This window comes from Dipodomys spectabilis, unplaced genomic scaffold, assembly GCF_019054845.1.
Source record: "Dipodomys spectabilis isolate Male_0828 unplaced genomic scaffold, ASM1905484v1 ptg000096l, whole genome shotgun sequence".
Taxonomy (NCBI): domain Eukaryota; kingdom Metazoa; phylum Chordata; class Mammalia; order Rodentia; family Heteromyidae; genus Dipodomys; species Dipodomys spectabilis.
The window spans coordinates 28,882,765-28,910,692 of record NW_024870773.1 but is presented as its reverse complement, the minus strand read 5'-3'; positions in this window follow the sequence as shown (position 1 = coordinate 28,910,692).

The window sequence follows — 27,928 nt, the reverse complement described above, 5'->3', positions numbered from 1 at the left end:
AAGAAAAAACCACTTTTGTCCCTGTCTTGGGGTTCATTTCGCTTAACATTGTCTTATATGGTCATATGTGCATAGCTTTTGACCTTTTCTGCTTGTCCTAGACATATACTAGATATTGCAAATAAGGGAAACCATGAGACGGATGTTTCTTTGGGCCTGGCTTACTTCACTTAATATATTTTTTCCCAAGTATTTCAATTTCCTAACAAATGTGGCTTTACCATTCTTTCTGATGGAGGCATAGAATTCCATTGTGTGTGTGTATATATCTATATCTATATATATATATATAGATATAGATATATACATATACATATATATATATCACATTTTCTTGATCCATTCATCTACTGAAGGGCATCTGGGTTGGTTCCATATCTTAGCTATGGTGAATAATCCTGCAATAAACATAGTTGTACTGGTAGCTTTAGTATACCCTTGTTTGTAATCATTTGAGTAAAAGCCCAAAAGTGGGATTGCTGGGTCATAAGGGAACTCTATGTGGAGTTTTTTGAGGAACCTTCATACTGCTTTCCAAAATGGTTGAACAAGTTTACATTCCCACCAACAATGCAGTAAGGTTCCCTTTTGGCCACATCCCCTCCAGCATCTGTTGTTATTAGATTTCTTGATTTTAGCCATTCTAACTGGGGTGAGGTGGAATCTCAATGTTGTTTTGATTTCCATTTCTTTTATGGCTAGAGAAGTTGAACTTATATGTCTATTAGCCATTCTTACTTCTTCTTCAGAGAAGTTTCTCTTTAAGACTTTAGCTCACTTATTTATCGGGCAGTTGTTTCTTTGAGGATTTGTTGTTGGGGGATTTAATTTTTTGAGTTCTAAGTATATTTTGGAAATGAGACCCTTGTCCATTGTATGTCTAGTGAAGATCTTCTCCCAATCCGTGGGCTTTCTATTGATCTTGCTAGTTATGTCCTTTCAGGTAAAGTAATTAAGTAGACACTTTCTCAAAGATTTACAAATGACAAACAAGTACATGAAAAATGTTCTACATGATTAATAACAAAAGAAATGCAAATCAAAATCACAACATCCCCATGCCCATCCACAGATGAAACAAAGTATATGCATACAATGGAGTATTTATTCAGCCTAAAAAATTCTGAATTTGGTTCTTGTTCCACTACTAATGAATTAAAGACATTATATGGAGCAAAATAAGCCAGACATAGAAGAGCAAATATTGTACGATTCCATTGGTAGAACACCTATTATAGGTAATTTTGTGATGGCAAAATAGAATGTTGGCTGTCTCTGGTTCAAAGAGAGAAGAGAATGGGCAATCATTTTATACACCTAATTTGAGTTTGGGCTGATGAAAGCTTTCTGCAGATGGTGTGTGCTGAGATGTACATAACATTGTTGAGTATACCTTACACCCTAGGGTTGGGTAGTTCAAAATATCCTAAATAGTATGAAAGAAAGGTTACAAAAAAAAAAGAAACAAAGGGAAAGTTTGGAGAGATGTTTCTTTTGTATTGCTTTAGTCGGTAATGCTTACTTAGCCACTTTTCAGTGTTGTGAGTTGAAAATCAAAGTTTACATTGTCCATGAGACTGTGCCATCTGCTGTAATAATATTGATTTTATTGACCAACTTACCAGTCAATAACCTACATTAAAATTAAAGTGAGTTCAGTTAAATAATTAATTGGTATATTTAAACAAAGACTGCAGAACTCACCTACAGTTTTAGGACCAGTTAAGACTAATGTCTTGTAAAATTTACACTATTCACCTCCTATCATCTACCACTGTTGAATCAAAACAATAAGATTGTAGGCAGGGCAGCAGGGAGACAGGAAGATAGTGAGGAAACAAAATATGTATGGAACTTTAATTTGTGGTGAGTGAGTGTGTGTGTGTGTGTGTGTGTGCGTGTGTGTGCTTTCTCTACAACGAGACTAACATTCCCAGAGGGCATGTGGGAACAGTGGATTCCTCACGAAGCTTAACTCATTGTCTCAGTGTATGAATTATCCTTTACCATTTACCGACTGATTTTTCTGCTTGGGGAGTTGAATGTAGGATACAGAAGTTCAAAAATGAAAACAAAACTTAAAAGCTCTTACTATAGGGGCAGAAACAATTGCAGTCTATTGGCATATTAATAGGAGCAAGCAAAGGCAGATCTGGGAGATGCTTTATTCAAGCCAGAATTGTTGGGTAGTAGTTTTCCAGGGGAATTATAAAGCCCAGCACATCCCTCAGGATAAGTGAGAGAATCCAGACAAGTGAATGTAATGATATGCAACCACAGAGAGATTTCGGCTATGTAGGCCCGGGGGAGAACCAGTATGAGAGCTGGAACTCCATGCTTAGCCTTCAGATTTCTAGTTTTTTGTCATTCTCACATTTCGCCAAAAATATATTTTGTGGAACAGTGAGGAAACCTAACTATAGAGCACATATGCATAGGTGCTGTTAAAATTTACCTACCAAAGTCATTAATCAACATTGATAACAGATTGCCCCCTTTCCCTCCTTCCAGCTCAGTTAACCCCTGCTTGAAATAGATATTCTTTGTTTCACATGACCCCTGGGGCATGTGGCCCTAAGAGGGAAGACATGGGAAATGAAGGCACATCATTACTGATACAATAACAAGTTAGAAGATTCAGGAGTTGTATCTCACTTGTGACTGGATTATCTTCTAGGACCTTGATGGCCTAAACCATATTTCTTCTTTACCAATTCTTTTATCACCAAGTATTTACCACAAAGCCAAGTTGCTTCTTTCTCCAATAAGATGATCAGATGTAACTACAAATAAATCAATGTTTCCTGAACATGAGTGACAATTTTACTTAACAAAAAACACAAACCCACACAAATGTATACATTAATATTGCTCCATAAATACCTCCATTTTTGAATGTTGGATATCATAGCATAAATCCCACAGGAAAATAGCCTTAAAGCAATTTAAAGTAGGCATGAGCTTAGATGAAGAGGTTTTAAATGTATATGTCTATATATGTTATATAGACATACACAATACATATATATGTATACATACACATTCATATATACATGGTACATGTATGTATATATGTATATATACATATGTATACACATATATATATACACTATACACATATACACACACATATATTCAGGAGTCCCACAAGAGATGTGGAATTTACATCTCATGATTTTAAAATGCTATTTGAAAATAAATAAAAATGAACTAAGAAAATACCCAATATGAATAGGACAATGGTACCAAAGCAAATACAGTCTTTGAGATCCTGACACAAAATGTAGTAGGTTTCTGATTTTTATCCATTAATTCAATTAATATTAACTAATTGCTAGGATGTTCAAATTAGAAATGTGCATGAGACATAATGGATGCTCCCAACATAGATTGGAAAGGGACAGTAACACATACATACCTCTTGTACCTACATACCTATACACATGTCCATACATATGTAAATGACAGTTTTTTAAAGCAACATGCACAAAGTTGTTATGAGAGGACAAAGTTACTTTGGAAGTTTATTCAAAGGTTTGTCCAACGGAAGAGAGGATGGGAAAACATTCCTTTCAGGGACGAAATAGATCTTAAGGTCACCAGTAAGAAGATGTTCCAGTTTATGCCTTCCTGATAATGGTGATGAGAGATGAGGATGATAACTATGATAGTTTGTGTCTAATGATATTTCCTCTATGGCAGGAACTGCTCACATGTAGTTTTCTTCTTCAATCCTCACAACAGTTCAGTGAGATAGATTCTTGTATCTGCTTCCTATTGCTTTCCACTCTAATACATTCTGGCTTCAAACACCAACATTTACTTAACTACCAATTCTCTCTGGGTGATAATGCTGAAATCCATTGGATGGTTCTGGGTTCCCTGGAGAGTCTGTGCTCGTTTGCATGTCAGATGTGTACTGATCCGTTTAGAACAGCTTCAGCTGTGTGTTCTCCTTTTGTCCACAGCCTTCTGGGCAGTTTCTTCACTGGGTAGATGTCTAAGAGGAGCAGAATCTTGCAGGAGTCTTACAATCTGGCTTTGGAACTCGCCAACAAGCAATTCTACTGCCTAAAGAAGGTTATAACACATAGAACAACCCAGATTCATAGCCAATGGGAAGAGCTGTAAAACCACATTACAGCAAGACACAAGACCATGAAGAGTATTGTGCTTGTTTTAATGCATAATCTTCCATAGTTCTATTATTCCTACTGTAAAGATGAGAAACAGAGGCTTGCACTAAGAACCCAGAAGTATGATTTGAGCTGCCTGAGATTAGAACCTGCGTTCTTGCCATAGGTACACATTGATCATGATTCATTATATACATATTCTACTTTGTTGAATCACAGCTCCTTTGAACAACCACTTAAATATAAAAATAAATTATAAAACAGAAATGAAACCTAAATAGCTAAAAGAAAAAGCCCACATTACGCTTTGTATAATACATATGGCTTTTATCATTTTAAAATTATTTACAAATAGATTATTAACACTTCTCATTGTTATTTAAATTCTGCTACATTCAGGAAAATTCTTCTACCTAAGATTTTCCTGGTGATATCTCAGACTATCTAGATTTATATGAAGGTAGTTTCAAAGTTTCCAGTTGTGGGTGTATTGACTTGTACTATCTACTAACTAAAATGAGAAGTTAACACATTAGAGAGTCATAGGATTAAAGAGTATAGGCACAAGGAGGTGGCAAATGATCTCTCAGGAAGCGAATAAGTTCTACAGATACATGTATTTGTTGGTAATTTTAAAAAATTATATAATTCATTGCCTATAGATTTTACCTAAAATTTAAAAAACTGTTAACAAATGGTAAACTCTACTTTTAAGAGGGAAAATATGTTTGGAGAATTGCAATGATGCCTGTAGCTTACATTGAAATAAATTTAAAAAATAATATGGGATGATGATTCGATAAAGAGATTCATAAATAAATGTGTGATAAATTAAATTCAGTACAGTCTAGGCTGTTAGTATCCCCTGTAACATTCATTCAATCTTTTTATATACTAGAAAAAATTCTTAATAACATAGTAAGATATACCTTAAAACTAGGTTTTGAAACTAGGCTCTTTCACTGGCTACTTTTATAACCTAGGAAATATCCACAAATCCAGAAGTTCTCAAGCTTCAGTTCTATGTCCTATCCCACCCCCAAACTGGCAAAGATAATAAGATCTAATCTATACATTGTGGATTAGATAGACACAAGGGTTAAGCAAATGAGAATGTGTAGCGTTTTCCACATTGTCTTGTAGACACATTGTTTAAGCACTTTGCATTGCAAGCATTTTATCATCTCTTCAGTAAGTAACTTTTTGGGGTAGTATCCATAAGATACATGGAATCTTTTCAGGCATAACTTTTCTCCCAGCATATCTACAGTAAATCTTTCCTAAAGAGATCTTTCAAAAATCCTAGTGACCTATGTCATGTTCTAATGTAATTTAATAATACATAGGGTGATTTGACAAATAGTCCTGATTTGACAAATAATTACTAAACACTAAGATCTTCCTTAATTGGTTTTAGAGTAAGAAAATACCTTATTTCACTTGCTCCGTTCTCTTTTTGAAAGAAAAGCTTAGCAAAATACAGAATGACTTAGAATTGTGATAACTGGGAGTTTTGTTTTTTTGGGTCCGGTCGTGGGGCCTGAACTCTGGGCCTGGGCGCTGTCCCTCAGCTCTTCAGCTCAAGGCTAGCGCTCTACCACTTGAGCCATAGTGCCACTTCTGGCTTTTTTCTTTTTGCTTATGTGATGCTGGGGAAGCAAACCCAGGGCCTCAGACATGCAAGGCAAGTGCTCTACCACTGAGCCACCTTCCCAGCCCATAACTGGGAGTTTTTAACTGGGATTTAACTGGAGTGGTGGCTTCACTTGTAACCTTTGTTACTTGGAAAGTGGAGATGGGGATAGGAATCATGGTTCAAGGCCAACATCAGACATCAGAATTCAGATGACTCAGAATCAAGCAGTGGCTGGACACAATGACATGTGCCTGTCAACCCAGCAGCAACGGGAAGCACAAATAGGAAGATAACAGTCCAACTAGACCCTGAATAAAGCGAGACTCCAACACAGCCCAAAGGAGATTGGCGAACTGGCTCAAATGGTAGAAAACCTGCTTACCAAGCTGAAGTCCCTGAGTTCAAACCCCACCACACAAAAGTAAGTTAAAAACAAAATAAAAGCAAGACATTTTTTGCCAGAAACACTATCTACTAAGCTCAAAAGATGTTCATTAGACTTTTATTTTATGTCATTTAAAATATACTTTAGTCTGCCTGAGCACCACCAGAGTCATGCCTATAATCCTATAGACTGGAGATGGAGGTCTGAGGGTGGAGATTCAAAGACAGCCTGGGCAGGAAAGTTTTGAAACTCTTACCTCCAAGTAAAAAGCAAAAAAGCAGGAATGGAGCTATGGCTCAAAGTGGGAGAGCACTAATTAACCTTGAGAACAAAGTTCATGGAGACCACCCAACACATACAAACATACATGCACCCAAGTACATAACACACACATACACACAACTTGAAGGAAATCTTTTGTTCAGCAATAGATCTTGAAAATGTGACATTAAGTGAAAACAGTCAGTCATAAAAGGCCACATGTTGTTATGATTCCACTGATACAAAATATCCAGAAGAGGTAAATCTGTAGAGACAGAGATAGTCTGTGGCTTCCTGGAGAGTGACAAGAGGGACTGAGAGAAGAGGGAAGAGAGACAACCAAAAAATACTGGGTTTCTTTTTCTCCTTCCTTCCTTCCTTCCTTCCTTCGTTCCTTCCTTCGTTCCTTCCTTCGTTCCTTCCTTCGTTCCTTCCTTCCTTCCTTCCTTCCTTCCTTCCTTCCTTCCTTCCTTCCTTCCTTCCTTCCTTCCTTCCTTCCTTCCTTCCTTCCTTCCCCTCTCTCTGACCCTCTCTCTGTCTCTCTCTCTTTCTTTTTTCTTATATTTTGGCAGTCCAGGGCCTGGGCACTGTCTCCGAGCCTCTTCGTGCCCAAGACTAGTGTTGTACAAGTTGAGCAGAGAAGTGACACTTCTGGCTTTTTCTGAGTGGTTTGTTGGCCTGGGCTAGCTTCAAACTGTGATCCTCATATCTCAGCCTCATGAATATCTAGGATTACAGTCATGAGTCCCCTGCATCCAGCCTGGGTTTCTTTTTGAGCGAGGAAATTTTTATCCTACATTTGACTTTGGTGATGTTTTAACACCTCCGGGTATACATATAGATAAACAAAGCATCCATCAAATTCCATACTTTGAATGGTTGAATTATGTGATATGGAACATATTTGAATATAAGGGTTAGAAATAAGTCTCTTTGGTTAAAATACTAGGCAGTGAAACTTATGACATATACCTGCTCAAGATTCTTTTAATTTTTACTTCACATATTTTCCTTAAAAATATATTCTGACAAATACAGCATTTTCCTGTGAGAATCATGTTTAAATATAGCATTGCTCTGTGAGAATCAGGTTTAAAGGTAATGTTCTACAGATACAGCTCTTCTTTCTCTTTTTTAACTGGGGAAATTATTTTTCTGAGTTCAGTTTACTGTTTTAAATATCATAAAATTCTGAAGGAGTTACTGTCAAATATAACATTAACCTGTACTCATTAAAATGAGTACATGAAATGTACATTAAAATGAAACATAGGAGAGGAATAACAACAAAACCATGGCTGTTCTAAGGGTGATTAAAAAGCAAAAGCAAAACATTCTGTTTTAATGTAGAATAGGCAAATATCCTCAATGACAATAATTTTAAATATGACTGAAATAAGTCAGTATTTCCAGTGTATAAATCTATCTACTTTGTGAGGTGACAACATTTTTGTTTTTGTTTTGTGGGTGCAGAACTAAGGTCTTGAACTCAGGGCCTTAGCCACTGTCCCTGAATTATTGCATCAAGGCTAGGATCTACTACTTTAGCTACAGCTCCATTTCCAGCTTTTTTGCTGGTTAATTGGAGACAAGTGACTCATGTACTTTCCTGCCTAGGCTGACTTTGAACCATGATCCTTAGATCTCAGCCTGTGGTGTAAGTAGGATTATAAGCATGAAAAACTGGAGTCTGGCTTAGCATGTCTTTTTCTAAAGTAAAATGAGTCCAACATTTAGTTCCATTGTTTTTCTATGTTATAACTTAATATTATTTAATTAACAGAGATGTATTTTCATAAAGATGAAATTTTGAGAAGGGAGAAAACACAGAACAAAGATAAAACAAAACACAGTTAAGTTGTTAAAATATCCCTCAGTAAAGTAATTACAAATACAAGGAGGAAGGGAAAGGAATGATTTCTGCAAAATCCATCAGCACTAAATGGGTTCACAAACATCCCAGGTTCAGTACCCCAGACGGTCAGCTGGGCCTCCAATCTTTCCCCTGCTAAAGCTTTTCCAAGGTTTGCTGAGTGATGTCAGTGCAAAATTTCCCCAAATGTCCTGGAAATTTTACAAAGCAATTCACTAGAGAGACAAAAAAAATCTGGGGCTTTGGCCAACAACATTCCTCTATGAAAACTGACTCTTGAGTTGTTTTTTATTTTTTTTAATTGCAGTTGTGCAATTTTTAAAGATTTACAGTGAAGGAGACAAGCAAAATATAAAAACACACAGGACGAGTAACAAGTAGGAAACTGGCAATCATTCTGAACTTCCCTGATATTGTATGGATATGGGCTGAGTTTTCCACATGAGCTTTCTTTTAATTAGCCTCAATGTACAATACATTCTCAAATTCCTTTTTATAACATCTTATAAATGGATGTTTAAATGAAATGAATGAATTAGCCAAGTGTAATCAATGTCATCTAGGAAAAAGGATGTGTTTCCTAAATGGGAAGAGAAAAAGGAAAAGAATATCTCATGTCTTATTATTTTTCTTTGTCCAAAACTCAATTCTTTTGAAACGATCAGTTATTTTGTTCATAGCCTTTTCTTTATGTGTCCTCTCATTCTGTTCTCTAGACATGTCTCAGTGTGAGCATTAAATATGAGATCAACTAGGCATTTGCTACTCCAGACAAAATCTTATCCTGGGTTATTCGACAATGTCTGATGCTGCCGACTTCTCTCTGGCTGAGCCAGCTCAGCCTCTCGGAGAAGATTTGGGGTGGGGGAGTGGGGGTGGGGGCGGGAAAGGATCATTGAGGAAAAATGACTGTCCTTCTTGACAAGCTATTCCAGGTTGGGTGTCCCTGAAAGTATATGGGGGTGGTGTCCTGTTCTGCACAAGGAAAGGGCAGTTCCTGCTGTTATCCTTGACCCTCTGACAAAATAGTCAGACTCTGTTTGTAAAAGAGCCAAGTAATTAAAAGTATCCCAGGGTTATGGTAAAATAGGGCAAGGAAAATACGCTCCTGGATACCAGCTCCCTTTCAGGACCAGCTCTTTTGTATTTTCTCTCTATTTTGTTTTCTTCTTTATTTCAATTTTTCATGGCACAGTTTCTCCCCTTCTACATTGTTCTTCTCTGCCTGTCAGCTGGTAAAATGATAAGTACCCCTATTACTGCTCAGCTAGCCTGAAGGCTGTCTGTAGCTATTTGCTACAGACCTCCCCAATCACCCCCAAACTCCTTAGCTCAATTTGTTCCTCTTAATTTCAGAACAAATGTCACAATGTGGAGGGGGGATACAGAAATAAATTCAGCTAGAAAAGGAAAGGAAGGAACAATTATAAGAATTTTATATGTATTTGTTCTTTATGAAAATGGGGAGGAAAATTTTGGAGGGTACTCTTTTGACTATCTTTAGCTTCACCAAGTTTCCTATTTAACCTACGGCAGACTTATGGTCTTGTCCTGGTCTACATACTCAAAGTATAGTTTTTCCACTGGCAAAAGTGTTCTGAATTAGATAGTAGACTTTACAGACATCATATTAGATGTCAATTAGGATCCTATTAGATGTCTACTTCCTATTGGATGCCTTTTAGACATATATTGGTTTCTCTATTTATTAGAACTAGCTATCCAATGGAGACTCTCTCTAGCTCTCTATTGGGTAACTGGTTGTAATAAACAGAGAACTGGGTTTTAAGTTTGACTAGAGTTTTCCAAGTCCTTTTTTGTGTAGTCATCTTGCCTCTGTTCTTAAACTATTATTATTTGTACTTACAGAGCATAACTAGTTCACATCTGTTTAAATATTCAATAAATTGCATTAGGAAGGTAAAGAATAACTGGACTTTGTATCGGGTAGGAAGAGTTTCAATCAGCAGCCACTTGACAGCTGTGGGAGCTTGGACAAATGTTTTAAGTTCTCAGAGCCTAGGTTTCCAGATTTGTGATTCACATATAATAATTTATGCTCTGGATTATAAAGATTCAATAATAGGTAATTTTACTTGCATATTTGTATAAACTTACATATTTGCTCATCTGTCTATGCACATAGCCACTTTGATGTATACCTACTATCCTTTATCTTAAGCCCAGTGCCTAAAACTGCAATTGAATGCAGCTTAAAATGATAAGAATGTGTTATTTGGCTTAGACCAATATCAAGTGTAAGTATTGTAGGGTTAATTAAAGAATTCATTTCTTTCTAACTGGATTCATCCTAAGTCTATTTCTTTAGGGGCTCAAACTGGCTACAACAACTCAAGGCATTATCTTCCCCCATCAATATCCAGGGGAGAAGAAAGTGTTTTCTCTATCTAAGGTCTCTATTTCATACCTTTGTGAAGAAGCTTCACCCAGAAGTCCCTCACTACATATCTTCTCCCTTCTCATTGGTTGACCTGAATTACATCACATATCAATGTGCTTTTCCATTATTGCAAAAGGGAATGAGGCCCAATGGATATGAATTCAACAACAAAGCTCTTCTCAAAGGAGAAATCTGGTGTCTGACTGAATAATGGACCTGTGTTCTAGCAGGAAGGTATGCATGTGCTAGAGCTGGATGTGATATAGGCAAACAGATATCTAAGTTCCAGCCAATGAGGTCTCTGATTGTTTCATGAATTTGATAAAGTTTTATATATATGCGTGTGTGTGTGTGTGTGTGTGTGTGTGTGTGTGTGTGTAAAATGTGGTTTTTGCTTCCAGTACTATAAAGTCTCATTCAAGATCATTATATTTGGCTTGCTTTATTCAAAATCACCTATCCCTAGCCAGATGCTGGTGGCTCACGCCTGTAATCCTAGCTACTCAGGAGGCTAAAATCTGAGGACTGCAATTTGAAGACAGCCCAAGCAGAAAAGTTCATGAGACTTATATCGTCAATGAACCAACAAAAAGCTGGAAGTGGGGGTATGAAGTGCCTACCTTGAGTGGAAAAAGCCAGTACCAACACAAACACAGCTCTATTGCATCCTCCATCCTGAGGTAACACGTGGAAAGGTAAGGAAACTGAAAGACTGTTGCTTTGCTCCGCAGTGAGTTCCAGTTGGATTGAAGGTGTTCTGTATCTCTATATCTTGGCATCTGTGTGTGCATGTAACCCTCCGCCCCCACACCCCCACACACACACACACTGGGCCACGCAATGGTGATAGTGGGATATAAGGAACAGGTAGATCTCTAAACTGCAAGCCTGCAAGGCTCTTTCTAGGGCTAACTTCTAAAATCCTGGTTTCATTGAAACTGTCTCATTTTTAGATCCAGTACATATGTGGTGGGTGATTGATTACACAGAATAAAAGTGCAGCTTCAGGGGATGAGTGACCACAAGACGATTAGTGTAAATGACCTGATAACCATTACTGTGGATGTGACCGCACAGGAGCACTGGCATCTTGTAGAATATTGAGGGCTGCATTACTTGTAGGAAGCTCCATCAGCACAGGCTGAGAAGGTATGTTGTTCATTACTGTAACAAAGTAACAAAGTACTTGAGATTAGTATGTGAGAAAGAATGCTGTTGTTTTTTTTTTTAATTCACAATTTTAGAGGGTTCAGCCTGCAGTTGAGTGGCTGATTGCCTTGGAGCCTCCAGCAAGACAGTGTATCATAGCAGGAACATACAGGGGGTGGGAACAAAGCCATTTATTTTGAGACAGGGAAGTGCAAGAAAGGAAAGAAGGGACTATGCATTCCCAGGCGCCCCCCCCCCAACCTAAGACCTCCCATTAGGCCCCTCCTCTTAAAGGTTCCCCCATTTCCCAACAGTATCACAGGCTAGGCAGCAAGCCTTTAACACAGGATCCTATAGGAAATATCTACCCAAACCACAAGCAGAAAGGCTGTTGACTTTCACAGAGCCACTCAGGAGGCACTGGACTAGGGCTGTCATGGAGGGCAGCAGAAGGGGTTCCTACAGAGAGGCCTCATGAGTTAGAGTTTTACTATTCATTTCCTTTGTAGGAAGTGTCAGATTTTTCTTTATGTTTCACCTTTCTCTCTTCTGATTTTGAATTCGTAGACATTATTTTACTGAAATAACTGTGTTTCAGTATTTTCTAACTATCCTAGTGAGGAAGGGTCTTGGAAAATAAACCATGTTAAAAAAATTATGCCCTGTCTATTTATTTAATAAGCTCTCTGGGAAGTCAACAAGTTGCAGTGAGTATTCAGCTGTCACATTCTTTGTTATCATGCAACTAGTTTGCTTTTTATCTTTTTTCTGGTCTCTGGTCATTTTTCTGCTCATTAGCTACTTGAGCGTAGGGTGGGCAGGAAATGAGATGGAATTTTAAACCTGTCAATGTGAAGTCTGGGTAACAGCCATGTGGCAGTACAGTGGGCAGAGAGAAGAAAATGAATTCTATCTTTGGTAGCTAGAGTATAAAAAAATTAATCTCAAGTTTTTCTTCCTCTGACATTATTGGGAGTCTGTGTCATAGTCTCCAATTTCTGCTATGAGGAATCTTAATTTTCCAAAATACAGGTTCAAAGACATATAGACACCAGAGCTGTCAAAGAAAAGGAAGTCCTTTCCTATAAAGCCAGCCTCTCAATTGGCAGATGAAGATACTATGATTCAAAACATTAAGAGAGGGCTGGGAAGGTGGCTCAGTGGTAGAGCACTTGCCTTGCATGCCTGAGGCCCTGGGTTCGATTCCTCAGCACCACATAAGCAAAAAGAAAAAAAAAGCTGGAAGTGGTGCTGTGACTCAAGTGGTAGAGTGCTAGCCTTGAGCTGAAGAGCTGAGGGACAGCACCTAGGCCCAGAGTTCAGGCCCCATGACTGGACCAAAAAAATAAAAAAACACAAACAAAAAAAACCATTAAGAGACTCACTTTTAGTCAATAAAATGGCCACTACCTAGTGAACTCTAGTAAGGAATAAGAAAGGGTCCAAACCCCAGTTCCCTGATTTCAGCAGCCTTTCCAGCAAGCTGCTTTGGTTGGCAAAGGCCAGTGACAGACCAAACTACAGCTCATTTATGAAAGGTAACTTAAACCAAATTCACTGTAAATTATGAGAATGAGAAGGAAATGAGAAGGGAATCTTTAGTCTGTCTATTTCCACAGACAAAAGTAATTTCAGATATGAAGTAGATTGTCATAACATTTGTGGTTAACTTAAATGAATATTTTATGATTTCCTCAGTTAAAGATTAAAAATTACTTATTAAGATTTTTGTCATTTAGTGTATCTACATTTAAAAATATTCAGATTTTTAGTATTTAAACTATTCAAGGGATGGAGATAGGAGCATAGATTTAGAACACAGCCTTTGAGAGATAGTGTCAGACACTGAGTTCAAGTCCTGGTCCTGAAAAACAAAACATATAGCTGATAATTGGATTGTCCTTCTTGCTGAGGTCATTCTTGTCCTTATAACTTTGTGTTTTGGTGTTCCTCTGGATCATATAAGCAAGCACTCTACCACTGAGCCTCAGTCTTACCAGATATGAGGTGCCTAGGTTTCTTGGCACCAACACTGCCTAATATATTAGTCTCTTTGCATAAAGCAGATTCACAACAAATATTAATGATACAAATTTTTGTATTCCTTTTTTCTTTTACATCAATACCAAAGAGCAGTTATTGAAGACATAACTGCCTATAACTCTATACAAGCTTTTCTTCCAACCATGTCCCCATCCCAGTTCAAGGCAGTGAAAAATAAGCTTAATTATTTCACATCATTTCATGTGGGCCTGTAAAGGGATAGTGGTGAGCTGAATCAGTACACACCTGGAAGTCAAAGTATATCTGTCTTCAGATTCTTGCTCCGTGGCATTCAGGTTGGGTGTGACAGGAGCTTCTGGGGTTTTTTGGTGAAGAAGTGGAGGCAACAGCAAAACAATAACAAGCATTATTCTCAACATGAAACAGAGCAATCACATTGCTTCCTTGAAATATGACACAAAGCAACTATTTTTTCTAATATGTAGAAATTTGTTCCAGTGATAAACAACTAGTGCTCAATAAGTGCTCATCTTTCTCACTCTCCTAAAGTTCTTAGAGAGCAATTGGCTTGCAGCAAAACCCATGAGATTAAAATACAGGTTTTTTTTTCTTTTTTTTTTCTGTTTCTCTGCCTTCATGCAAGTGCATAATCTTTCCCCTGCCAGAGATCTTGCAGAGAACAGGAACAGGAAAGACTTTCTCCCTCCATCTGTGTGAACGCACCAGTTTATTGAAGCATGGCTGGGTGACAATGCAGCCAGGCCGCTGAGATTCTTGCTCTTTTGTGAGACCCTTGAGGAAAGAGATGAGATTTCCATCTGTGCCTGGCTGCAGTTCTCTGGCTGAAGGGTATCTATGTCCACGGGAAGTCACAGAGGTCTCTTGGCTCCCAGGCAAAGCTGCTCTTCCTCTGGATGCTCATTCTCACGTGGGAGATTCCCAGTTGCAATGCTGCTGATCACAGATGTGAGTATGAAAGCAACCGATGGAAGAAACAGAAAGTGGACATCCACGTCCTTACATCTAATTGTCCAAACAATAGAATATAATAGACTGTAGCATATTCACTTCTCACTGCTTGGCTCCCTCATAGGTGGACATCAGTAGGCACCGAAGAGACCAGACACTGGCTTCTGCTTTGAGACGAAAGCAAGCAACAGTAGAACTTCTAACATCTTCCTCAAACATGCCTGTTTTTCAAGGGGGACTGTCTAGAATTTTAGTTGAATGTAGTTACAGTGGTTGAATGTGAAATCTGCCTTTCAGAAAGCAAACCATGCAAATAATGAAACTGGAAATTAAAACCACCTGAATCCAAATGAAAAGTCATCTGCATATGGAGAGCAGAATGTTTTGGTAGATCCCTAGCTTTGGGATCTGAGGGGACTGGAAGGGGTAGGGCCAGCTCTTACTGACAGGCTGTATAAATCCTAGTTCTGCTGGAGAGACTATCCTACACAGAGGAAGCAAGGATGAGACTTGTTCATAAAAAGCCTGTGCAATTGGGAGTTGGGCTGGGCTGTCTATGGCTGCAACCACTGATACTGTAGGCTCCAGTGTTTGCAGCTCATGGTTGCAAACAACCCTGTTCTCTAAGCCAAGATTGCTCCAAACAGCTGGAGTGGGAGCCCCCCGCCCCCCTCACCACTCCTGCCATCTATCCCATCTCTCCAGGATGATTTGAAATGGTAGTTTAAAATGATAAATATCTTTTGGGTAGAGAGCTTTTACTTTTCCAGACTGAACTGCCAAAGACCTTGTGGAAATTAGAGAAAGAGAAGAGTGAGTCACCATATCTCTAATTTGGTGTCTGTGTGGTGATTAAGTTGGAGCTACCAGATATTTTAAAACATTATTTATTTACTTTGGCACACTGAATCCTAAGGCTGAGCCACAGAGTGAAAATATGGTGACAGGATAAGGGAAATGGGAGGAAGCATATCCATTGTAGATAGCTGGATTCTGAAAGTCATACAGAAGTTGTTTTCCCACAGGAGGGAAACAGGAATATTACCTCATAGAAAACAGTCATTAAAATATAATTGAGCACCTTACAAATGATAAAAGCTCACAATGAGTTTTTAGTTTCCAAGTTCACTTCAGTAAAGGCTGAAATCAAAACTAAAATCTTGATGCAAACCAGTAACACAAATCAGTGACCAGTACTAGAAAAGTTTGATACAAGGATTTAGGATATTATGTAGTTGGAAAAGTGGAAGGGAAGGAGAGAAGGAAAAAAGGGAGAGAAGGAAAAATCAAAGGAAGAAAAAGAGAGAAGAAACAAGAAGAACTTACATCCTATTTACATCCTATTTACTCAGGAGGCTGAGATCTGAGAATCAAAGTTCAACACCAGCCCGTGCAGAAAAGTCTGCGAGACTCCTGTCTCCAATTAATCATCAAAAAACCTGGAAGTAGAGCTGTGGCTCAAGTGGTAAAGCACTAGCATTGAGCAAAATCTCAGAGATGGTGCCTAGGCCCTGAGTTCAGGTCCCAGGACTGGCATAAAACAAGAGGACAAAAAAAAAGAAGAAAGAAAAAAAAGAAAGAGAAAAAGAGAGAAAGAAAAAAGAAAGAAATGTAGGAAGGAAGGACAGAAAGAAGGAAGAAAGGAAGATGAAGAAAGAAAAAGAAAGAGAGAAGAAGAAAGAAAGAAAGAAAGAAAGAAAGAGAGCCAAAAAAAGAAAGAAAACCTTTCCTTCACAGAGCATAGTTTTGGGAAAATAGGTCTGGAAAGAGACTTATTCACTGAAAATTCTTCATGGACACATATGTGGAGGAAATGAACTATTTGTGAGTGAAGAAGTTATGACCTTCCTCCAGACCTTTCTGCAGATTCTATGTATTCCCACCTGTACTATGTAGTGCCATACAGCATTATTCTATCCCATTATCATACCATCATTTGACACCTTAAAAACGTATTTCTAAGAAAAAAATCAAATTATTTCTTGCCAAGTTTATTAAGTACACATGGTGTACATGATTATCTTTATTGGGTGCAATTAGAAGACAAGAAAGGGTTGACAAAGCAATTATTACACTACAAGCTAAGGAGGAGGAGTGACACTGAGGCTAAGCCATACTTAAATATTTCATATTTTCTGACTGAGTCAAGACTTTGATTACTCATTTAAGTATTGACTATATATTTATTCCATGTCTACAATATGCTAGGCTCCGGGCATTCTTTATTAAAGGTTTTCAGCAACCTGAGAGGAGAGATGGATTATGGTACAGTGTGAGATGAACCAAGTTTTGTGGGACACCATGAGAGAATAGAGAAGGAGTACTAACTCAGTCACAGAGAGGTCTTTGCAGAAAGAGTAACTTAGACTACTTAGAGGCTGAGGCTTGGAAAACAGGAGGAAGGCCCCTCTCATGGCAGGGAGTGGAGTTTGCTATTTATTATAGATATGGACACACGTCACTGTGTTCTGAGTAGGATCCACTCCTGACCAACTTTACCATTAAAAAAGAGAATTCTTTCTGATGGAAGCACAGAATTCCATTGTGTATATATACCACATTTTCTTGATCCATTCATCTACTGGGGGGCATCTGGGTTGGTTCCATATCTTAGCTATGGTAAATAATGTTGCAATAAACATAGTCGTGCTGGTAGCTTTAGTGTGGTCTTGTTTGTGATCATTTGAGTAAATTCCCAAAAGTGGGATTGCTGGGTCATAGGGGAGCTCTATATGGAGACTTTTGAGGAACCTCCATACTACTTTCCAAAGTAGTTGAACAAATTTACATTCCCACCAACAATGCAGTAAGGTTCGCTTCTGGCCATATCCCCATGGAAAGACTTGGAAAAAAATTATATTAAGTGAAGTAAGCCAGGCCCAAAGAAACATAAGTCCCATGGTTTCCCTTATTTGCAATAACTAGTATATGTCTGAGACAAGCAGAAAAGGTCAGATAAGTTGATGTTAGGGAATGAGCAGCAAGATAAGTATTCAAATGTTTTTTTTGTTTTATTTTTCCTTTCATGCAATTGTTTCTAACATATTTATAAGATGATTTCTTTGTTGCTTTGTATGTCCCTCTCCCTCGGTATAACCCCTGCTTTCACTGTATTTGATGTTGGTATAATTTGTGGAGGGGAAGGGCAAAAACCAATCGTTTAACCAGGGATACAGTTGAACCCACTGCAACAATGAGACGTACAAGTCATTATGTCAAAAAACGAACTTTACAACTTTGGCGGGGGGAGGGGGGTGAGGGGGGGAGGGGGAAATGGGAAGGGATGGGAAGGGGAAACAAAAGGAGGAGGCAGCAATGCTTGATAAGAAATGTACTCATTATCTTGCCCATGTAATTGTAACCCCTCTGTATGGTATTTTCACAATTAAAAAAAGAGAGAGAGAGAATTCTGTCTCTTTGGGAATGTGAACTTCAACTTCAAATTACCAAGGTTGCAGTGGGGATGTGAGAATGTGGTAAGGGAATATAGGGTGATGGGAGATAACTCCTTCAAATGCAGGTTCTATATCAGCACATCTGGATGAAGCCTGTGATCTTGCATGTTTAGCAAGCATGTAAGAGATATTGATAATCTTTAGACAACCCTTAGACTGGCAAGAATCCACACATGATCTGCTAAAATACCTAGAACTCTCTAAAATAAGTGTTTTGTTGATTGCAGGGTATGAACTCAGGGCCTAGGCTCTTTTGCTCAAGGCTAGTGCTCTACGACTTTGAGCCACAGCTCTACTTCTGGTTTTCTGGTGGTTAACAGGACATACTAGTCTCACAAACTTTCTTGCCTAGACTGGCTTTGAACCTTGGTTCTCAGATCTCAACTTCCTAAGTAGCAGGTGTGAGCCTATAATGGTCTGTTTTTGTTTTTAATCCTTTGAAATGCCTAGCCAAGCTGCCAGGGAAATATACTTCTCATAGGGCATAACACAGGGATTAGGGGAGAATGAAAAGTCCAAATAAAAGCAATGACTTCTTCAGTTACATCTGCTGGTCACTGTCACCTAGGAGACAGACAGTCAGTAAGGGGAGAAGGCCTGGGTCTCACATGGGTAGAAAGAAGTTGGAAGGAACTCTGTCACATGCACCCAGGACCACCAAATGTTTAAAATACATATTAAAGTGTTACTGGGAAAATTCTATCATGATGTAAAGTAAAAATAAAAAAAGAAGAAGAAAATGTCTAGTGCATATGGCTTAACACCTGTAATGTTAGCTACTCAGGAGTCTGAGATACGATTGTTGTTCAAAGCCAGCCTTGGCAGGAAAGTCTATGAGACTATTATTTCCAAATAAGTACTACCCTTCAAAAAAAGCCAGAAGTGGAGCTGTAGAGATAGAGCAGTAGCCTTGAGCAAAGATAGCCCAGGAACAGTAACCCAGGCCCTGAGTTCAGGACTGGAGTGGACACAAACACACACACACACACACATACACACACACACACACTCTCACACTCATCTTATTCTAAATAGTAGGTGAGAAAATATCTTTGCTAAGATTTGTAACTTGGCTTTGTGTTCTAATTTTTTTTTTATCTCTTTCACTGTCTTGGAATCCCAAAACTGAGAATAACACAAAAATAATCCCCAGCCAACAATAACTCTGAAACCAAAAGCAAACCACACATCCTCAATTTAGGACAAACAAGAATTCCACAGATAAAATTCCACAGATGATGAGCTTACAAGGGAAATTATGAAAAAATACATCATAAACAAGAGCCAGAAAACACAGTATGTGGCAAGATTGCCCTTTTAAGAACCTTAATAAAGCTATTTGAAGCTATAAAACATACAAGCTTAAAATGATCACAGAAAGAATAGAATGAGAAAAAAATTGCTATATTGTTAAAGTAGATATATGTGAAAAAGAACCAATTATAGCATATAGAATTTTTAAACCATGTCAATTAAAAAAATTTAAAGCCTTGATGTATAAGCTAGATATAGATGAAGAGACAAGTACACAGTGGGAGACAGAGCTAAAGAGGGTGAGAAATTAGGAGCAAGGAAGGTACACTGAATTTTTACTTGGCGGTGGGGGCGGGGGGTGTTTAGGAGCTTAAAGGGACAAAGGATATAGAAAAAGAAAGATTAACTGGTAGAACAAAGTTTCCAAGAGGGCTGAGAGGTTGGGGTCCAGATAAAGCTGTAAGTAGGCCAAGGGAATAAGCATGGATCAGATCATTTATCAGCAGAAATTGGGGAAGCTCTTGTCCAGTGACTTCATTTCTTTTGTCTGTGAAGTAACACTACTTTAAAAAGAAAAAAACATTATGTGTTCTGAAGTTTACATGCGCTTATGTATTATCACATTCCCTTTTCACAACTCAAAAACAGAGACAGGTATTTTTAAAATCAAACGTGGCCAATTAAGTTGCTTAAGATTTCACTGCTATGGTAAACATAGCAGTGAATATAGCAATAAACATAGTCATGCTGGTAGCTTTAGTGTGGTCTTGTTTGTGAACATTTGGGTAAATGCCCAAAAGTGGGATTGCTGGGTCATAGGGGAGCTCTATGTGGAGTCTTTTGAGGAACCTCCATACTGCTTTCCAAAGTGTTTGAACAAGTTTACACTCCCACCAACAATGCAGTAAGGTTCCCTTCTGGCCACATCCCCTCCAGCATCTGTTGTTGTTAGAGTTCTTGATTATAGCCATTCTAACTGGAGTGAGGTGGTATCTCTATGTTGCTTTGATTTGCATTTCTTTTATGGTTAGAGAGGTTGATCATTTCAAAGATATGGAACCAACCCAGATGCCCCTCACTAGATGAATGGATCAAGAAAATGTGGTATATATACACAATGGAATTCTATGCCTCCATCAGAAAGAATGACATTGCCCCATTTGTTAGGAAATGGAAAGACTTGGAAAAAATTATATTAAGTGAAGTAAGCCAGGCCCAAAGAAACATAGGTCCCATGGTCTCCCTTATTTGCAATAACTAGTATATGTCTGAGTCAAGCAGAAAAGGTCAGATAAGGTGATGTTAGGGAAATGAACCATAAGATATGTATTCAAATGTTTTTTTTCTTTCATGCGATTGTTTCTAACACATTTATAAGATGATTTCTTTGTTGTTTTGTATGTCCCTCCCCCACGGTATAACCCCTGCTTTCACTGTATTTGATGTTGTTATAATTTGTGGAGGGGAAGGGCAAAAATCAATCGTTTAACTAGGGTTACAGGTGGACCCATTGCAACAATGAGATGTACAAGTCGTTATGTTGAAAAACGAACTTTACAACTTTGGTGGAGGGTGGTGGAGGGGATCGGGAGAGGGGAGGGGAGAATGGGAAGGGATGGGAAGGGGAAACAAAGAGGAGGCAACAATGCTTGATAAGAAATGTAGTCGTTATCTTGCCCATGTAATTGTAACTGCTCTGTACAGTATTCTCACAAATATTCTCACAGTATTCTCACTGCAAGAAAAAGTGGGAAAAAAAATCAAAGATTCTATCTGGTCAGTCCACTGTGAGAATACAGTGTGCTAGGTTATAAACCTGGCAGTGAAGGAGGAATAGCAGGAAAGCCTAGGTTTAGAGTATAGGAAAAGCCACAAAAGGGGTAAGGAGATGTTTAGGTGGCTCATACGCATACTCCATTTGTGTTTTCTTCAGATTTCTTTCTCTAAAGATGGTAATAGGAGATTGCAACTGATTCAGAGCATTTTCTAATGTATTGTAATTGTAAAAGTGATGGACATGGGGATTATATAAGCTACATAAGTGAGATAAAGAATATATTTCTTTTGAGCAATGTCACCCCTTCCCTCTCTCTACCTGTTTTTCCTTCTGGTCCTCACCTCCAAGTTGTATAGTTCATTTTTATCATAAGGGTTAGTGAAAATCACTGCTGAATTTGTTCATCCTTTATCCCACCATTTCTGTGTCCCTCTTACCCTTCCAATGACAGATAAACAAACAAGACTAAAATAAATAAAAACAAAAACAGCAACAAAGAGAAAAAATATCTTGTTTCCATTTCCTGGGGTTCATTTTGATAAATCGTATTTTATATGGTCAGATGTACATATAGCTATTGCACCTATATGATCCTCTTCTAAGAACATCCTCCTTTGGTATCACTGTGTGTGAATGCCTAGAGACCTATATGAAGTCCCAGTGTATTTTTTCTTTTATCATCAGTGTGTTTACTTGTAGCATTATAGGCACATTCTAGTTACTACAAATGAGGAAAACCATGCAATCAATGTCTTATGGGGTCTGGCTTACTTTGTTTAATATAATTTTTCACAAGTGTTTCAATTTCTTTTTTTTTCTTACCATTTTTTTTGGTGAAAATACTGTACAAAGGGGTTACAATTACATGAGCAAGGTGATGAGTACATTTCTTAACAAGCATTGTTGCCTCCTCCTTTGTTTTCCCTTACAATCCCTTCCCATCCCACCCACCCCGGCTATCCCTCCTCCCCTCCCCCCTTCCCCTTACCCCCCAGCTCTCCTCTGCACCAAGGTTGTAAAGTTCATTTTTTGACATAACGTCTTGTACATCTCATTGTTGCAATGGGTCCTCCTGTATCCCTATTTATTTATTTATTGTGAAAATACCATACAGAGGGGTTACAATTACATGGTCAAAATAAAGAGCACATTTCTTATCAAGCATTGTTGCCTCCTCCTTTGTTTCCCCTTCCCATCCCTTCCTTGATGGAAGCATAGAGTTCCACTATGTATATATACCACATTTTCTCAATCCATTCATCCAAAAAACAATGCTGCAATGAACATGGTTGTACTGGGAGATTTAGTGTGGCTTTGTTTATGTTCTATTGGATAAATGCCCAAGATTAGAATTACTAGGTTATAAGGAAGCTCTATGTTATATTTTGAGGAACTCCATATTGTTTTCCAGAGTGTTGAACAAATTTATATCCCCACCAACTGAGAAATAGAGTTCCCTTTTGTCTATATTCCCATCAACATATGTTATCATTAGTTTTCTTGATATTTCACTGATATTTCTTGAAATATCAATGTTGCTCTGATTGGCATTTCTTTTATGGCCAGAGCAATTTTTTTTTAATTTGAGAAAGTTAAAAAAAATACATATAATTCTACCACACAGCTAATCTTTTTTATCCAAGAGAATGTACAAGGAGCTGTTGATAGGTACTCATATGTATTTGTACTTCTTTTTTATTCCTCCTGGCTGCATGTTCTTTTTTTTGTGGGGGTGGGTGGGTCATGGGGCCTGAACTCTAGGCCTGGGCACTGTCCCTGAGCTCTTCAGCTCAAGGCTAGCACTCTACCATTTGACACTTCTGGCTTTTTCTGCTTACATGGTGCTGAGGAATCGAACCCAGGGCCTCATGCATGCAAGGCAAGCACTCTACCACTGAGCCACCTTCCCAGCCCTGTATATTCTTTTTATAGTGTCCTTTGATGGTACAAGTGAACAATGTAAAAAAATGCAATCCACATTCTCACTGTACTCTACACTACTCACCTTCACGCTTTCCTAGAATGACACCCATTTCAACCAATTTGCCACTCCTATACTATACTCAAGTTTACTTTGTGTGTGTCTGTGTTTGTTATGCTTGTGGCTTGAACTCAGGGCCTGGGCACTGTTCCTGAAGTTTCCTTGCTTAAGGCTAGCACTCGACCACTTGGACTAGAGCTCCAAATCCAACCTTTTGTGTGTGTGTATTGTCACAGACGTTCCTGTTTGGGCTGGCTTCAAACTACAATCCTCAGATCTTAGCCTATTAAGTAATTAGGATTACAGCCATGAGCCATGGGTACCTGGCTTCAAGTTTACTTTTAATCTTTATACCTTTCTCCATTTCCTGTTCTTATGTCATCCACATCCAGCATGTACCCTAGCAATAACTTTCCTACTGGTTTCTCTATCTCTACATTTTCCCTCTTAAACCCACTAAACAATGCAATAAACATATATATTTTAATATATATAGCAATTTTAGGTTCATGATTAAGAAGATACAGAGAACTTGGCTGTCAAGCTAACATAATAGAAAATAGCGAAGAAGAAAGAAGAAGAAGAAGGAGGAGGAGGAGGAGGAGGAGGAGGAGGAGGAGGAGGAGGAGGAGAAGAAGAAGAAGAGAGGAGGAGGAGGAGGAGGAGCATCGTCTCAAGCATAGGGTCTTTCTTTCCTTTACCACCTCACTAAAAAGAAAAAAGAAAAAAAAGGAGATGCAGAGATTTACCCTTTACCCTCTGCCTCTGCACAAGCATAGCTTCCCACACTTATAATTAGTGAACTCACATTGACACATTTTTATCCCAAGTCCTTAGGAACATTAGAACTGATTCTTGCTAGTCTACTTTCCATTGGGTTGGACAAGTCTATAATGACATTACTACACCATTATAGTCTCTCACAGACTATTCTTACCACACTAAAGAGTCCTCTGTGCTCAGCCTCAGGATCCATCCATCCCTATACCCACTGATTTCACTCTATATAGTTTGAGCTCTTCCAGATGTGACTTCCATGCTTCTAATAGTGAGTGTGGTTTTGGATTTTGCACTTGAGGCATCTCATTCTTAAGAGCTGCAGACCACCAGTGATATCCAAGTGCAGAAATACCTCGAGAGTATGCCTTTTTATTTAAATATTGTTCCTTGTTGTATTGTCCCAGTCCCAGTCAGAAGTAAGAACAAACTATGACTTTAAAGAATGGGACGAAATCCAACATATCTAGAAAATAATCAACTGGTTCTGGAGGCTAGGTAGGCTCAGATTAAATATTGGTTTGTACACCAAAGAAAACAGCTTGTATTTTATTTTATGGGTGACATGAAGTTTCTCGAAGACTTTAGACAAGAGAATGTCATGCTCATTTCCCTCACTCTAGTCTTGACTCCTTTGTATTTTGTACATTTATTGCTATAAGTCTACTTCTTCCTCACTATTTTTCCTTTTCCTGTCCATTGTTTCCGTATTATTGGCTCATTAAATATGAAGTGTTAATTTAAAAGCTGTGTTTTATTGGCTCACAACATTCTTTATAGCATGATGTGTCATTACTCTTTATCTCTCAAACATCTGTCATCACTTGAAATCATCTTTTTTACTTGCTTAAGTAGTGATTATTGTTGCTCTTCTGACAAAGAAGTCATAATGGGCTGACTATAGATGATTTTGGCTCAGGGATCTGAAATGAATCTCTGCTCTCATAGAACAGATGGTTTGAATCCTGCCTGGGTGGGTAATCTTTCAGAGCCTAATTTGGGTGTGGACGCTGAATAGCAAGAACAGGAGTCATCTCAGTAGAATCATTTCTAGCCACACTGAGATATAAGGAAGATCATATGGATGAGAGACTTGAACTGTGAAAAAGGTAACCATAAGATCTTCTCTGAAAATACCAAGGTAAGACCAACATTTCTACTATTCATCTTATTCTAGACGAGGGAATTCTGGGGGATGGGGAAAGTGGAAAAAGGAACTAAGATAAGCAAATATATGACTAATTATCACAGCAATGGGAAAAAAAGAAAGAAGGAAAGAAAAGGAAAGGAAAAGAGCGAGGAAAGAAAAAGAAAAGAAAGCAGAAAGGAAAGGAATGAAAAGAGTGCTTGAATATCTCAGTCTCCTCAGAGTACAGAAGTAACAACTAATATCCATTCCCAAGAAGGTAGCCAGAGCCCTAACAGCAGAAGAACACGTCTTGAACCACCTGGATCAAGATTCAGGAAAGCCTGTATCCACAAACTTCAAATTGTGTATCTATCTCCAAACTGCCTAAACCACACAGTATTTTATTAGGACATTCATTAAACCTTAATTCCTAACAAAAATTGTAGCTCTCTCACCATAGATACCTCAAAATTAGGACCATTTCTTTTTATTATTATTATTATTGTTATTATTATTATTATTTGTTTTACAGTACTAGTGTTGGAACTCAGGGCCTTGAGCTTGTTAGGCTGATTCACTATCACTTAAACCACACCTCCAGCCTAGTTTCTTGTTGGTTATTTTGGAGATGAGGTCTAGTAAACTTTTCTGCCCAGGCTGATTTTTGAACTATGATCCTCAAGACCTGAGTCTCCTGAGTAGATAAGAGTTCAGGAATGAGCTATGAACACCTGGTTGGTATAACTCGTTAAAAATATGTTTTACTTAAAATTGTAAATTCACCAGCATGTATCAGAAATAATACAGAGACAATCTGTGCATTATTTATAATAATTCCTTTTTAGGAATACAGTTCAATATCTCAGCCAGAAGATTGGCATGCATTCCATCCACCAATCCTGTTCAGATTTCTCCAGTTTTAGTTGTACGTGCTTGTGTATTTTTCAGTCCTATGCAATTTTATCATGTATAGTTTTGTGCATTCACCATCGTAGTCAGGACACCAAACAGTTTTATCACCATGAAAATTCCTCCTCATGTTGCCTTTTTCTAACCATATGCAGGCTGGAATTGGTTAAGGAAAATGGCATGTGCTTTATTAAGCATAGTTTTGATAGGTTTTTATGTTGAATAAGTTCATATCAATAGCCTGTCCAGAGACTATAACATAGAATGGCTACTAGGAAGGGAATTCCCTGGGGAAAGCCCAATGGCAAAGAGAGACTGAGTTTAATGATGCCCTTGCCAGTGCAGATAACAGAGACCAGGAGGGCAGCAATGGTTTGGGATCGTTATAGCAAGGGGCTTACCTTAGCTATGACTACTAGTTGTTAGATGCAGTTTCAAGGAGCCTGAAAAGCAGGTGAACTGTAAATGGTTGAAAATCTGTTTAAAAACCACTAGATGGATAAAATTTGAATTTGGTTCTGCTGAAATTTGAATTTTGTGCTAGAGAGTCTCAGTCTACTACTTGCCAATATACAGAGTCCATCTTGTTGGGCTCATTTCCTTGCTACCACCATTCCTTGCTACCACCATACCTACACTGTGTCCTTGGCAAAAATAAATCTATCTGCTTAAATACATTTTCATTTTTGTTTTGTCATCTCACAAAAGTTAGGTGGAATTATGCTGCAGGTAATATTTTGAAATGGACTACATCACCCAGCACAACTCAGGGTGTCCATTCAAGTTCTTTTCAATTCTTTCCTTTCCTTTTCTTTTCTGTGTCTCCTCCCTCCCTCCCTCCCTCCCTCCCTTCCTTCCTTCCTCCTTTCCTTCCTTCCTCCCTCCCTCCTTTCTTTCCTTCCTTCCTTCTTTCTATTCTCCTTTTCTTCCTCTCTTCCTGCTCTCCTCTCTATTCATCTCTATCTCTTTTCTTTTCTGCAGTACTAGAGTTTGAATTTAGGACTTCACACTTCCTCAGCCACTTCGGCTGGCATTTTACTATCTGAGCCATGCCTCTCACCTTGTTTTTTTCTGATTATTTTTGGGAGCAAAGTCTCACCCAGGGCGGTTTTCAACCTCAGTCCTCTTTATCTTGGCTTCCTGATAGCTATGATTACAAGAGTGGGCCAGCAGTGCCTGAATAAAATTGATTTCTGAATCAATAATATGTTCCTTTTTATTTATTTAATTTTGTCAGTTGTGGGGCCTGAAATCTGGGCTTAGGCCCTGTCCCCTGGGCCTGGGTCCTGTCCTTCAGCTCTTCAGCTCAAGGCTAGTGCTCTTCACCTTGAGCCATAGCACCACTTCTGACTTTTTCGGCTTATGTGGTGCTGAGGAATCGAACCCAGGGCCTCATGCATGCAAGGCAAGCACTCTGCCACTGAGCCACCTTCCCAGTCCCTCCTTTTTATTTTTGAGTTAATATTTTATAAGAATATACCCCTCATTTTACTTATCATCCATTAGATAAAGAACAGCTGGTTTATTTCCAGTTTCTGATTTATGCTTGGAGCTATTAAGAATATTAATGTGTAGGGTCTTGTGTAACCATAAATTCCCACTTATCTGAGTTAGCAGAGGGATGTAATTGCTGGGCCATATGGCAGCTATATGTTTAGTTTTTCTTTTTTCATTTTTTAAAGTTTAACTTACTTGTCAAGGTGATGTACAGAGGGGTTACAGTTATATGTTTAGTTTTTCTTCTCAAGAGATTGTCATGCTGTTGACTGCTGTGGCTGTGCCATTTTACATCCCCACAGCAATGTATGAATGAGTCTGTCTATTTCCCAGGT